Raw genomic sequence first — 14781 nt, forward strand, 5'->3', positions numbered from 1 at the left:
TTTTATGTCTTGAAAACTTAATAGTTGCAATGAGCTAAAGTACATGTAAAACAAAATGTAACATGGAAATAGTTAAAGTTTTCTTGTTTTGTAAATATTTTTTTGTTTTGTTTTGCTTTCTTTATTTCTAAGACTTCATACAGTCTGTGAGTTGTTTCTGGAGGAGTGCAAGCCTCTGAGGTTAGCATCATGCTATCAGTGACTGCATATTATGTCTGTTCTTTGTGACTGGGTTATCTCACTCAGAATGATATTCTTTAGATGCAGCCATTTTCTTTAGAATTTGGTCAAGTCATTGTTTCTGGTGGCTGAGTAGTATTCCATTGTGTATATACACCACAATTTTTGTATCCATTCATCTTCTGAAAAACATCTGGGTTCCTTCCAGCTTCTGGCTATTATAAATAGAGCCGCTATGAACATTGTGGTGCATATATCTTTGTTGTGTATTAAAGTGTCTCTGGGGGTATATACCCAGAAGTGGAATAGCTGGGTCTTCAGGTAGTACTATATCCAATTTTCTGAGGTATCGCCAGACTGATTTCCAGAGTGGTTGTATTAGCTTGCAACCCCACCAACAGTGGAAAAGTGTTCCTCTTTCTCCACAGCCTAGCCAGCATCTGCTGTCATCTGAGTTTTGGATCTTGGCCAATCTGACTGGTGTGAGGTGTAATCTCAGGGTTGTTTTGATTTGCATTTCCCTGATAGCTAAGGATGTGGAGCACTTCCTCAGATGTTTCTCGGCCATTCGGTGTTCCTCAACTGAAAACGTTTTGTTTAGCTCTGTACCCAATTTTTAATAGGGTTATTTGATTCTCTGGTGTCTAGCTTTTTGAGTTCCTTGTACACCTTGGATATTAGGCCTCTATCTGATGTAGTGTTGGTAAAGATCTTTTCCCATTCTGTTGGTTGGCATTTTGTTTTCTTGACGATGTCCTTAGCCTTACAGAAACTTTGCAATCTCATTAAGTCCCATTTGTTAATCTTTGACCTTAGAGCTTGAGCCATTGGTGTTTTGTTCAGGAAATTTTCTCCTGTGCCTATGTGTTCTAAGGTTTTCCCTACTTTCTCATCTAATAGTTTCAGTGTATCTGGTTTAATGTGGAGATCTTTGATCCATTTACACTTGAGCTTTCTACAAGGAGATAAGAACGGGTCTATTTTCATTCTTTTGCATGCGGAGTGCCAGTTGGACCAGCACCATTTGTTGAATAGGCTGTCCTTTTTCCATTGAATGTTTACAGCTCCTTTGTCAAAAATCAGGTGACCATATACATAAGGGCTCATTTCTGGATCTTCTATTCTATTCCATTGATCCACATGCCTATTTCTGTACCAGTACCATGCAGTTTTCAACACAATTGCCTTGTAATATAGCTTGAGGTCAGGAATAGTGATTCCTGCAGATGTTTTTTTGTTGTAGAGGATGGATTTCGCTATTCTAGGTCTTTTGTTATTCCATATGAAATTGCACATTGATCTTTCCAATTCCATGAAGAACTGTGGTGGAATATTAATGGGGATTGCATTGAATCTGTAGATTGCTTTTGGTAGGATGGCCATTTTTAAGATGTTGACTTTTCCAATCCATGAGCATGGGAGATCTTTCCATTTTCTGAGATCCTCCTCAATTTCTTTCTTTAGAGGTTTGAAGTTCTTGTCATACAGGTCCTTCACTTGCTTAGTTAGAGTCACACCAAGGTATTTCATAGTTTTTGTGACGATTGTGAAGGGTACCTTTTCCCTAATTTTTTTCTCCACATATTTGTCCTATGAGTATAGGAAGGCTACTGATTTGTTCGAGTTAATTTTGTATCCAGCCACTTTGCTGAACTAGTTTATCAGCTGTAGGAGTTCTCTGGTGGAATTTTTGGGGTCACTCATGTACACTATCATGTCATCGGCAAATAGTGATGTTTTTATCTCTTCCTTTCCGATTTGTATCCCCTTGATCTCCTTTTGCTGTCTAATTGCTCCAGCCAGGACTTCGAGTACTATGTTGAATAGGTAGGGGGAGATTGGGCAGCCTTGTCGAGTCCCTGATTTTAGTGGGATTGCTTCAAGTTTCTTGCCATTAAGTTTGATGTTGGCTGTTGGTTTGCTGTATATTGCTTTTATTATGTTTAAGTATGGGCCTTGAATTCCTGTTCTTTCCAGGACTTTTAACATGAAGGGGTGTTGGATTTTGTCGAATGCTTTCTCAGCATCTAGTGAGATGACCATGTGATTTTTGTCTTTGAGTTTGTTTATATGGTGGATTACAGTGATGGATTTTTTTTATGTTAAACCATCCCTGCATCCCAGGGATGAAGCCTACTTGGTCATGATGAATGATCGTTTTGATGTGTTTTTGGATTTTGTTTGCAAGGATTTTGTTGAGTATTTTTGCATCAATGTTCATACGTGATATTGGTCTGAAGTTCTCTTTCCTTGTAGGGTCTGTGTGTTTTTTAGGTACGAGGGTTATTGTAGCCTCAAAAAATGAGTTGGGTAATATATCATCTGATTCTATCTTTTGGAATAGTTTGGCGAGTATTGGTGTTATATCCCCAATAAATGTCTGATAAAATTCTGCACTGAATCCGTCTGGACCTGTGCTTTTTTGGTTGGGAGGCTTTTGATGACTTCTTCTATTTCTTTAGGTGTTATAGGGTTATTTAAATGGTTTACTTGGTCCTGGTTTAACTTTGTGACCTTGTATCTGTGTAGGAATTCGTCCATTTCCTCCAGATTTTCCAATTTTGTGGAGTATAAGTTTTTGTAGTAGGATCTGATGATTTCTTGAATTTCCTCAGTTTCAGTTGTTATGTCCCCACTTCCCTTTCTGATTTTGTTAATTTGCATACTCTCTCTTTGCCCTCTAGTTAGTCTGGCTAGGGCTTTGTCAATCTTGTTGATTTTCTCAAAGAACCAACTCTTCGATTTGTTGATTTTTATCAATGGTTCTTTTTGTTTCTATTTGGTCTATTTCTGCCCTAATTTTGATTATTTCTTGCCATTTACTCTTTTTGGGTATATCTGCTTCCTTTTGTTCTAGGTCTTTTAGCTGTGCTGCCAGGTTGCTGAAGTGAGCTCTCTCCAGTTTCTTTTTGGAAGCACTTAGGGCTATGAGTTTTCCTCTCAACACTGCTTTCATTGCATCCCATAGGTTTGGGTATGTTGTGTTTTCGTTTTCGTTGAATTCTAGAAAATTCTTAATTTCTTTCTTTATTTCTTCTTTGAGCCTGCTATCCTTTAACAGAGCATTGTTTAGTTTCCATGTTTATGTGTGCTTTTTGTTTTCTTTGTTGTTGTTAAGGACCAGCCGTAGACCATGGTGATCTGAGAGGATGCATGGGAGTATTTCAATCTTCTTATATCGATAGAGGCTCGTTCCGTGTCCAATTATGTGGTCAATTTTCGAGAAGGTGCCATGGGGTGCTGAGAAGAATGTGTATTCTTTTACTTTAGGATAGTATGTTCTGTATATATCTATTAATTCTAGTTGGTTCAAAGTCTCTGCTAGTTTTGCAGTGTCCTTGTTCAGTTTCTGTTTCCCTGATCTGTCCATTGGTGAGAGTGGGGTATTAAAGTCTGCCACTATTATTGTGTGGGGTGAAATGTATTTTTTGAGCTTTAGTAGGGTTTCTTTTATGAATGTGGGTGATTTTTATTTCGAGCATATATGTTAAGGATTGAGAGTTCCTCCTGACAGATTTCCCCAGTAATGATTAAAAAGTGTCCTTTTTTATCTTTTTTGATAACTTTTGGTTACAAATTTACTTTATTCGATATTAGAATAGCCACTCTAGCTTGCCTCTTGGAGCTGTTTGCTTGGAAGTTTTTTTCTCACCCTTTTAGTCTGAGATAGTGTCTGTCTCTGTCTCTGAGATGAGTTTCCTGTATGCAGCAAAAGGCTGGATTTTGTTTATGTATCCAGTCTGATAGCCTATGTCTCTTTATTGGGGAGTTGAGACTATTTATGTTAATAGATATCAAGGAATAGTTGTTTCTGTTTCCTGCCCTTATTGCTTTTTTGGGTTGAGTTGTGTCTGTGTTTTTTCTTCTTTTAGTTTTCTTGTTTAGGAGTTTTCTTGTTTTTACTAGGCTGTATTTTTCCTCATTGTATTGGGTTTTCCACCTATAATTCGTTGTATTACTGGGTTTGTGGTCAGATATTGTGTGAATTTTGATTTTTTCTTGAAATATCTTCGTCTCTCTATCTATGGTTATTGATAGTTTTTCTGGGTATAGCAGCTTGGGCTGGCACCTGTGCTCTCTTAAGGAGTGCATGATGTCTGTCCAGGCTCTTCTAGCTTTCATAGTCTCTGTTGAGAAATCGGGTGTGAGTCTTATTGGTCTGCCTTTATATGTTACCTGACCTTTTTCCCTTACTGCTTTTAGTATTCTTTCTTTACTTTGGGCACTTGATGTTTTTACTATTATGTGTCGGGAGGTATTTCTTTTCTGGTCCAACGTATTTGGAGGTCTGAAGGCTTCTTTTATGCTCGTGGTCATCTCATTCTTGAGGGTAGGGAAGTTTTCTTCTATGATTTTGTTGAAGATATTTATTGTGCCTCTTAGTTGATACTCTTCTCCCTCTTCTATTCCTATTATCCTTAGGTTTGGTATTCTCATTGTGTCTTGGATTTCCTGGACATTTTGGGTTAGGAGCTTTTTGCTTTTTGCATCTTCTCTGGCTGTTTTGTCTATGTTTGCAATGTTGTCTTCTGCCCCTGAGATTCTCTCTTCGATCTCTTGTAATCTATTGGAAATGTTTGCTTCTGTTACTCCTGATTTCTTTTTTTGGTGTTCTGACTCTAGGGTTATCTCTTTTAGCGCTTTCTTTATTGTGTCAATTTCTGTTTTAATTTCCCTCTTCCATTCCTTTATTTCTTTGGTTCTGTTTTCGTCTCTTTCTTTGAGTTCTTTGAGTGTTTTTCTTGTTTCTTCTTTAAAAGCATCTGAATCTTTTTGCTTTTCCTCCCTTTCTTGTTTAAGTAACTCTATCAGCGTCTTGAGTCATGATTTCAGGTCTGTGTCTTCTTTCTCTGGAGTGTTTGGAATTCCGATGTTTGCTACTATCGGAGAGCTGGGTTCTGGTGTTGCTAGATTGTCTTGGTTTCCTTGGGATATACTCTTTCTCTTTCCTCTTGCCATTTTGTTGTCAGTGATATGTTCTTGCCTTTCCTTTGTATCTGGTCTGTGTCCCTGGTTCTCCACTGGTCCAGGTGTTAGATGGGCCGAGCCCTGTTTTATGCCTCAGAGTTGTTGGGTGTGAGCAGAAGTTCCAACATTCTGTTTCTGGTTGCTGGATCAGCCATGGCCAGGCAGGGCAAGGCAGGGGGTGCACTTTCCGTGTGCACTCCGCAGAGATCTCTCTGCTCCCCTGCAACCAGGTCTCCCACTCACCAGTTGCTCAGCCTTTATTATTCGCCATTCCGGGTGGCAGATGGGCCAGGCTCCGCTCTGCGTCCTGAAGTCGCCTCCGGGTGGAAACAGAAGTTCTAATTTTCTTTTCCCAATTGCTGGATCTAGCAGGGCAGGGCCAGGCAAGTTAGGGTGTGCACTTTCCGTGTGCACTCTGCAGAGATCTCTCTGCTCCCCGGCAGCCCAGGTCTCCCACCCACCCGTTGCTCAGCCTCTATGAGTCGCCATTCCAGGTGGCAGATGGGCCATGCTCGGCTCTCCCTCTATTTCTTTTAGACAGAAACAATTTTGTGTCAAAACTTTTGAAGGTAGTTGGGTGACCCCATCCCTTTACTGCGAACCTTGTCTATCTGCTAGAGGTGGTTCCTTTAGTTTCCAACTCCCCATTGTTGGGCATATCAGCTGAGGTTATTCCTTAGTCATGAAAATTCACTGAGTAGAAGGGTACAAATTGGGATCAGGATTGTTTACTGATAAGTTGTTAGGACTGCAAAAAGTGTTTGTATCTGATATATTTTGTACAAAATTCAAGAGACCTGCAGAGTCCATATTTTCTGTTAGCAAATCATACCATCAGGTAGTTTTATACTTTGACTCCAAAGAGAAACTGTTAAGAAATCTGAAATGTAATTGCAGAGAGTATCCAATAAAAAAATTGAAAATAAAAAAGAACTGTTAAAAATTATGAAATTGAAATTGATGTATATGTGAGTATCTGGGAGCAGCACTATGATATCCTATATGTTTGTTTTTGAATGATATATATTGTAATATATTTTGTTAATAATTGTAATTTGCCTATCATTAAATAATATTATTATATCAAATATTTTCTTTTATTTCATATAAATGATCTTGCATTTATGTAAAGATTATGATTAAAGAATACTATGTGTTATATTTGGGGCAAATGAAATGAACACAGTGGCCTAAATCATATTACTATCCTGTAAGATGGTTCTAGATTGAGGCAACAGTAGAGTCTGGGTTCTGCTCACCCAGCATTGCTGTGGGTGCTGTCAGCTCATACTGAAATCATGGTTCTCAAAAGTTGCCTTGTCTTTTGACAGTGTCAGCAACAGAAGCAGCAATTCCCTGCACTTGACAGTTGGCCCATATGCTGGCTACAGTGGTCAAACAAGCTCCTAAAACATCATTGGCAATGTCACCTCTCAAGGTCAAGTTTAAGGTCCATGGGACAATAATGAAAGCATTCCCATCAGTTCCTCTGACATTTTCAAAATGAGGGCAGCCAAAGGACTGTAGTTCACAGTTTGTGGAAAGACAGACAGCTTCTTTAATGAGCCCACCCTCACATTACACTTTTCTTAGTTGGCTGTGTCATTGTCAATCTAATTCTAATAAACCAAGGTAAATTTTACAGAAGGGGAGGAGGGGACTAAGGTGAACTTTGGAGAAGGTAAAGCAATTCAGATGTGATCTTGAGCATGCATATAAACCTAGGATTGATACTGTAAAGCATATAATAGTTTGGCTTCCACTGAAGTTTACTTATTGAAGTTTTTACTCAATAGAATTCTAATGAAATTTTGTATATGTGATTCAAGAAATAGATAAGGAGGGTGATTGATAATGTTGGATAGAACAGAAAGAGTGGATGTGTTCAGAGAAGAAGAAATATTTATATAGGTCCAGCATGAGTAGTTGGAGAAGGAAGATATTTAAGTACAGAGGGAGCATCTGCTGCCAGTTACCTAGAGACACAGAGACGTGACATGTATGTGGTTTGTCATTCTGTAATAGGAAAAGATATAGGACTGACAATATTGACTAGATGTGTACAAAAAAAATAAGAATGCAAGCAACTGCCATAGGACTGAGTAGAAGGAGAAATGCACGCACAAAGAACCTTCCCAGAGCATTATATATTGGGTGGTGGTGATGCAATTATTAGGACATAGAAGTTTAGTAGTACCAAATAGAGCCAGAACTGAAAACGTAGCTTAACAGTGGAGTTCTTACCTTATATACACAGAAACACACACACACACACACACACACACACACACACACACACACACACACACACACATGCAGGTACACAAGAAAATCAAACAGAATTTTTTTTTGCTTTGTACTTTCATTGAGATATGAGTAAGATTTCAGAATAATCAAAAAACACAAAGAAATGTCACAAATAGGAATAAAGCGATGACTCGGTGATTAAGAGCACTGACTGTTCTTTCTAAAGACCTAAGTTTGATTCTCAGCATCCTTACAATAGTTCATGATCACCTATCACTCCAGTACACATGCAGGCAAAACATTCATACACATAAAAATGTCACTTATGTGAAATCTTCCTCAAAGATTAAATTATCTGTGAAAGACCACACCATGATCTCAGGGAAAGACAAACCATTTATCTTCATTTGGCCATCTCTCAGCTGTGTCAATAAAGTAAAAACTAGTATAGACAATTTAATATGTACACAGGATTTGAGCTTGCACATGAAATTACCAATTATATTTCCCCTGTTTCCTTATGTTTCAGAAGTTCTGTTAAGTTTGTGACTATCTCAATTATCAGAATAATACTACGTTGTACAGAGTCTTTCTAATCTTTATGCAGAAAAATGTACATATCAAAGTATAGTTTTATTCATGTTTACTATCCTTTATATCTTTTGATAGTTAGTCATCTTTTTGATGTACAACTTGTTTTACTGAATTTTGTTCATATTTTGAGAGTTTTTTCTTCTATAATTTTGCATTTAAGTAAATAATTACAGTAATGGATAAATTTACAAAGAAAATAAATCTATTCAGGCTAGACATATGGTAATGACTGAGTGACAGAGTAGTTGGCTAGACTCCATGAGGCCATGAGGCCATAGGTTCAATTTGCAGTAGTGCAAGAAAAGAGAAAGAATCCACAAGTCTAATATAAAAGATACATTAAATAACATGAGGGAATGATGGAACTCTACTATAGAACTCTATGAAACATAGAAAGTGTGACTGATGGGAAATTAACATTTAAGTAAGGAGAGAATAATTGAGTCAAGAAGGAAGCATCAAGCTCTGTGAACATATTCTCGACAATATATTGTAGAGTATGAAATTTACTCAATTGCTCCACCAGATTGCATATTGATTTGAACAAAAAGGGATAAAAGATCTCTTCAGAATCTGTAACTTTGATGGACACCACCTCAATCAAATGACCAAATTTCTTTTGAGGAATAATAGAAATCCCTAACTCTGATATGATGTCTTTGGAAAGACACCGAATCAAGACACCTTCTCTTCTTGCAAAGCAACCAAACGCTGATTCTTATTCATAAGAAAAGCACTGAAAACTTATACTGAAATGTGTTTGACAGAAGTTCTTGCTTGTATTTTCAAAAGTACCAATGTCAAGACAACAGCAACAACAAGAAAACAATGAACATCTTAGGAACTGATTCAAATTAAAGAACAGCTAAGTGTAACACATTTTCTTGAACCAACCACTGTGACAATTAGAAAGATATAAACATGGATTTGTGTATGAGGTTCCAATTATGTAACAATGTTACACGACATCCTCTGGTTTATTTTAAAGTGGAGGTAGATGAATCCATAAGCACCCATATATAAAACAGTTTAAATGCCTATACTATTAATTTTTATAATAATATACATATAGCATGTTAAAATAGGTGAGAAGAAATAAAAAGCAAAATTCAAAGAATTTTAAAAACTAAAATTCTATGTAGAATAATAGGGCCTTAAATAAAAGAGGAAAGGAAACATCAGTGTGTTACGCAGACAGACAGTATGGTACTCTACAATTTAGACCAGAGATCAGAAAGGACTCCTGGCATTCCTAATTCTCAACCAAATACCATCATGGCAACTATCTCCCAGAAGCTTCTACTGTTGAGCTTCATCATAACTGGCCTCTGAATTTTCATACTGTCAAGTTGCAATAGCCCCTCTTCTTTACTAGCCAATTGAGTGTCCACCCCAAAAGTCAGTGTGAGCCCCAGGAAATGAGTGTGGCTAAAGTACAGATTCACCAACACTGGTCTATATGAAGATAAGTTTGAGCTGCGTGGTGGAGAATAGAGGGCATTTCTATTTGGGACCTAGAGCCTGGACTCATGGACAAGGAGACAAACTCCATGTGTAGGTAGTGTATATGGTATTGAAACCCAGATGAATCTGGCCAGGGAAGACAAGAGAAGTACTCTGTAGAACGTCTGCTCTGTGTGGTTGAATGAATTGCTTTCTTCATACCTAGTGGCCCAGAGACATTAGTTGAAAATGCAATTTCTGTTCACACAATTTTTCCACACATGAATAATACCTCTGGCATGAGAAAATTAGGTGATGATTCCATGCACTCAGAAAATGGGAGCACCTACAAGTCATCCCTTGCTCTCGCTGCATAGCTCCCGTTGGGTAAGGAGATCACAGGTATAAACTCAACTCATCCAAGACCACCATCTTATGAGAAAAACACAAGCGGGAAGACAGGGTATAGAGCATCCCAGAAAGTTCACATATGCCCTTTCTGTTTTATTTTGTTTTGTTTTGATCTGTCTGGACATGAGAAATTGCTAACCAATCCTATGTGGTGTACATCAAAAGGAAAATCCTGGGAGAAAAGCAGATCATCCTCATTCTTCCTTTTTTAAAGAAAGAACTGTTGTCTCTTTTGGGGTCTTTGTGTTGTCCTCTATTTGTCTTCTTAACATTTTTCATAAGTCTGTCCAACAAGCTTTTTCATGTCTCCATGCCATGCTTCTTCACTTGCTTCTTTTCCTTGTCTCCCTTTAGTCTGTTACATTACTGTTCACAGTTCACTTTGGTTAACACAAATTTTCTAATTTGTACTAATTATTTTTTCATTTCTATAGGATTCTTTTGGTAGGGGTAGAGTTGCTGTTTTATTTTGTATTACTCTATTTAGTTTGGTTTGTTCTTGTTCCTGCTAACTGTTTTCTCTCCACTCTGTGCCCCTGAAGTTAAACCTTGAAACAAAGCAGCTTATGATGAGGAAACTAGGTATAAATAGAGAGCATCTTCTTCCCAATAGATGAATTAACTACAACACACAAACACAAGAAATATTTGAAGGTAAGTTCTTTGGTGACACATTCCAGTAAGTAAATGCTGGAGTAGATGGGGTCAGTCTAGGCTTTACATGAGCCTGGACATTTTTGATATGCTTCTAATCTCACCTACTACAGTGAAGGTATAGTCAGTAATATCAAAGCAAGTTCAAACTTGCCTGATTAAAACTATTTCAAAAAACAAAAACAAAATAAAACTGAACCAAAACAAAACAACAACAACAATAAAAACAAAAAACAAATGCTAACCCAGAGGTAAATTTGTGACACAGCTTTCCATACCCAAATTCTGCCCAGAGACAGCTGGTGTCCTAGGAATGTTGTCATGCCTAAGTTCACAGATAAGACCAACACTTTTGCTCTAAGAACTGGCCAAAGAGGGATCTGTCAGGAGACCGCAGGGCTCAGGAACTGCTCAACAAATGGGGGCAGGATCCTTCCAGCCTCCATCTGCATCCTGGAGTTAACCCTGTGGCACAGCTTTCTGTGTCCAAATCCTGCCCTAAGAGAGCTGGTCTCCCAGAAGTGCTGACACACCTAAGATCACAGGCTCACTGTCACATAATAATCAAAACACCAAATGCACAAAACAAAGAAAGAATATTAAAAGGAATAAGGGGAAAAGGTCAAGTAACATATAAAAGCAGACTTATCATAATTGCACCAGACATTTCACCAGAGACTCTAAAAGCCAGAAAATCCTGGGCAAATGTCATACAGACCCAAAAAGAATATAAATGCCAACCCAGACTACTATACCAAGTAAAACTCTCAATTAACATAGATGGAAAAACCAAGATATTTCATAACAAGAACAAATGTACACAATATCTTTCAACAAATCCAGCCCTAGAAAAGTAGATGAAAAACTCCAACACAAAAAGCAAAAATGTACCCTTGAAAAAGGAAAATGTAATCATCCTTTTAAAAACTCCAAAGACAATATCCACACAAACATATCTGAGCCTCTAACAACAAAAATAACAGGAAGCAACAATGATTTTTCTTTAATATCTCTCAACATCAGTGGACTTAAGTTATTAATTAATAAGAACACAGACTTACAGAATGTATATGTAAACAGGACCCAGCATTTTGCTGAATACAGGAAATGCACCTCAGTGACAAAGACAGCCACAACCTTAGAGTAAAACACTCAAAATAATTTCCAAGCAAACGGTCCCAAGAAATAATCTACAGTAGCCATTCTAATATCAAAAATAATTTGACTTCCAAACAATAGTTATCAGAAAAGATAAGGAAAGATACTTTATACTTATCAAAGAAAAAAATATACCAAGATAAACTGTCAATTTGGAACATTTATGCTCCAAATGCAAGGGCAACCATGTTTATAATGTACCTTTTCCAAATTTAACTATATAAATGTGTCAAAAAATAGGCCTAAAAGATACAAGAACATTAAAATAATCCCATGAATCCTATCATATCACAATGAATTAAGACTGGTCTTCAGTGGCAACAAGCCCATATACACATGGAAGCTAAACAATGCTCTACTAAATTATAACTTAGTCAAGGAAGAAATAAAGAAAAAATTAACTATTTTTTAGAATTTAGTGAAAATGAAGGCACAACATATCCAAACTTATAGGATACAATGAAAGCAGTGCTAAGAGGAAACCACATAGCTCTGATTGCCTGCAAAAAGAAAATGGAGAGAGCATACACTAAGAACTTGACAGCACACCTGGAAGCTCTAGAACAAAAATAAGCAAATGCACCCAAGAGGAGTAGATGACAGGAAATAGTCAAACTAGGAGATGAAATCAACCAAGTTGAAACAAAAAGAACTATACAAGGAATCAACAAAAGCAGGAGCTGGTTTTTTGAGAAAATCAACAAGATAGATAAACCTTAGCCAGACTAACCTGAGTGCACAGAGACATTATTCAAATTAACAAAATAAAAAAAAATGAAAAGGGAGACATAACAACAGAAACTGAGGAAATTTTAAAAAATTATGAGATCCTCCTACAAAAGCCTATACTCAACAAAACTGGAAAATCTGGATAAAATGGACAGTTTTTTAGATAGATACCAAATACCAATGTTAAATTGTGATCAGATAAAACATCTAAACAGTCCCATAACCCCTAATAAAATAGGAGCAGTCATCTAAAATCTCCCAACCAACAAAATCCCAGGACCTGATATGTTTAGTGTAGAATTCTAACAGACCTTCATAGATGAATTAATAACAATAACCTTTAAACTATTCCCCAAAACAGAAACAGAAGGAACACTACCCCACTAATTCTTCAAAGCCACAATTATGCTCATACATAAACCACACAAAGAGCCTACAAAGAAACAGAACTTCACACCAATTTTCCTTATAAATACAGATCCAAAAATACTCAGTAAAATTCTTCCAAACTGAATCCAAGAACGCATCAAAGGATCATTCACCATGATCAAATAGGCTTCATCCCTAGAATGCAGGGATGGCTCAATATAAGGAAATCCAAAGTAATCCAATATATAAACAAACTAAACAAATGGAAATTAAAAAATGACATCATTATCTCATTAGATGCTGAGAAAGCATTTCACAATATTTAACACCCCTTTGTGATAAAAATCTTGGTTATATCAGGAATATCCATACCTACACACAGTAGAATCATATAATAGCAAACCAGTAGCCAACATCAAACTAAAAAGAAGAGAAACATGAAGCAATCCCATTAAAAGCAAAGTCTAAACAAGGCTGACTACTCTCTCCCTAACTATTCAATATAGTACTTGAATTCCGAGGCAGAGAAACTAGACAACAGAAGGAAATCTAAGGGTACAACTTGGAAAGGAAAAAGTTAAAATATCACTCTTTGCAGATAATATGATAGTATACTTGGGTGACCCCAAAAGTTCCATTAGAGAACTTCTACACCTGATAAACAACTTCAGCAAAGTGGCTGGACATAAAATTACCTCAAACAAGTCAGTGGCCTTCCTCTACTCAAAGTATAAAAAGGCTGAGAAAAAAATTAGGGAAACAACATCCTTCACAAATACCTTGGCGTGACTCTAACCACTGAAGCAAACAATAGGTATGGCTAGAACTTCAAGTCTCTGAAGAAAGAAAAAGAATAAGATCTTAGAAGATGGAAAGATCTCCCATGCTCATGGATTGGCCAGCTTAATATATTTATAATGGCCATCTTGCCAAAAGCAATCTACAGGTTTAATGCAATCCCCATCAAAATTCCCCCTCAATTCTTCATAGAGTTATAAAGAGCAATTTGCAAATATGTATTACTGTAATTTTTTTAAAAATATTTGTGTCTTTTGTGTTTTTTCTTTCAGAGCTTCTACCCATTTACCTGTGTTGTCCTGTACTCCTTTAATGGAGTTATTTATGACCTTGTTAAAGTCGTCTAATTTCATCATGAGCTGTGGTTTTTTAAAACAAAATCTTGCTTTTTAGGTGTGTTTGGGTATCTAAGTCTTGCTGTGGTGGGGGATCTGGGTTCTGATGATGCCAAGTAGCCTTGGTTTCTATTGCTTAGCTTCTTGGACGTTCCTCTCACCATTTGCTTATTTCTCGTGTTAACTCCTCTTGCTGATTATGACAGTGGCTTGGTCTCCGATAAACCTGAGTGTCAATACTACTGGGGGACCAACTCTCTCACAGCAGGGTCTAGGTACAGAGAACATTGTCAAAAGATCAGCACAGGGCACAGACAACAACTGGAAGGATCATGTTCCAATCTGCTTCTCAACTGCTGTGTTCTGAAGGCTCCAGGTAGGTCCCTCAGAGTAGAAATTGTGGCCTTACCTATGCCCTCAGGAGTATCAGCACTTGTGTGGGACAAGCTTTCTCCCAATGAGGTCTTGATAAAGAGAGCTGTAGCACATGTTCTGGTCCAGGCGCAGGCAGTAACAGAAAGGATTTTGTCCTAGACTGCTCCTGGATCCCTGTCTCCTGAGGGTCGTGGGCAGGTTCCTCACAAGTGGTAGTCTCACCTGTGCTCTCAGATGTGTCAGCACTCCTGTTCAATTTATATGTATGTGTATATGTATATATATATGTATATGTATGTATATGTATATGTATATGTATGTGTATGTGTATGTGTATGTGTATGTGTATGTGTATGTGTATGTGTATGTGTATGTGTATGTATATGTATATGTATATGTAATGTATATGTATATGTATATGTATATGTATATGTATATGTATATGTATATGTATATGTATATGTATATGTATATGTATATGTGTTTATGATAAAGTGATTTGGACTAGCCACAATTCTCA

The sequence above is a fragment of the Micromys minutus genome, assembly GCF_963924665.1.
Source record: "Micromys minutus genome assembly, chromosome: 5".
NCBI lineage: Eukaryota > Metazoa > Chordata > Mammalia > Rodentia > Muridae > Micromys > Micromys minutus.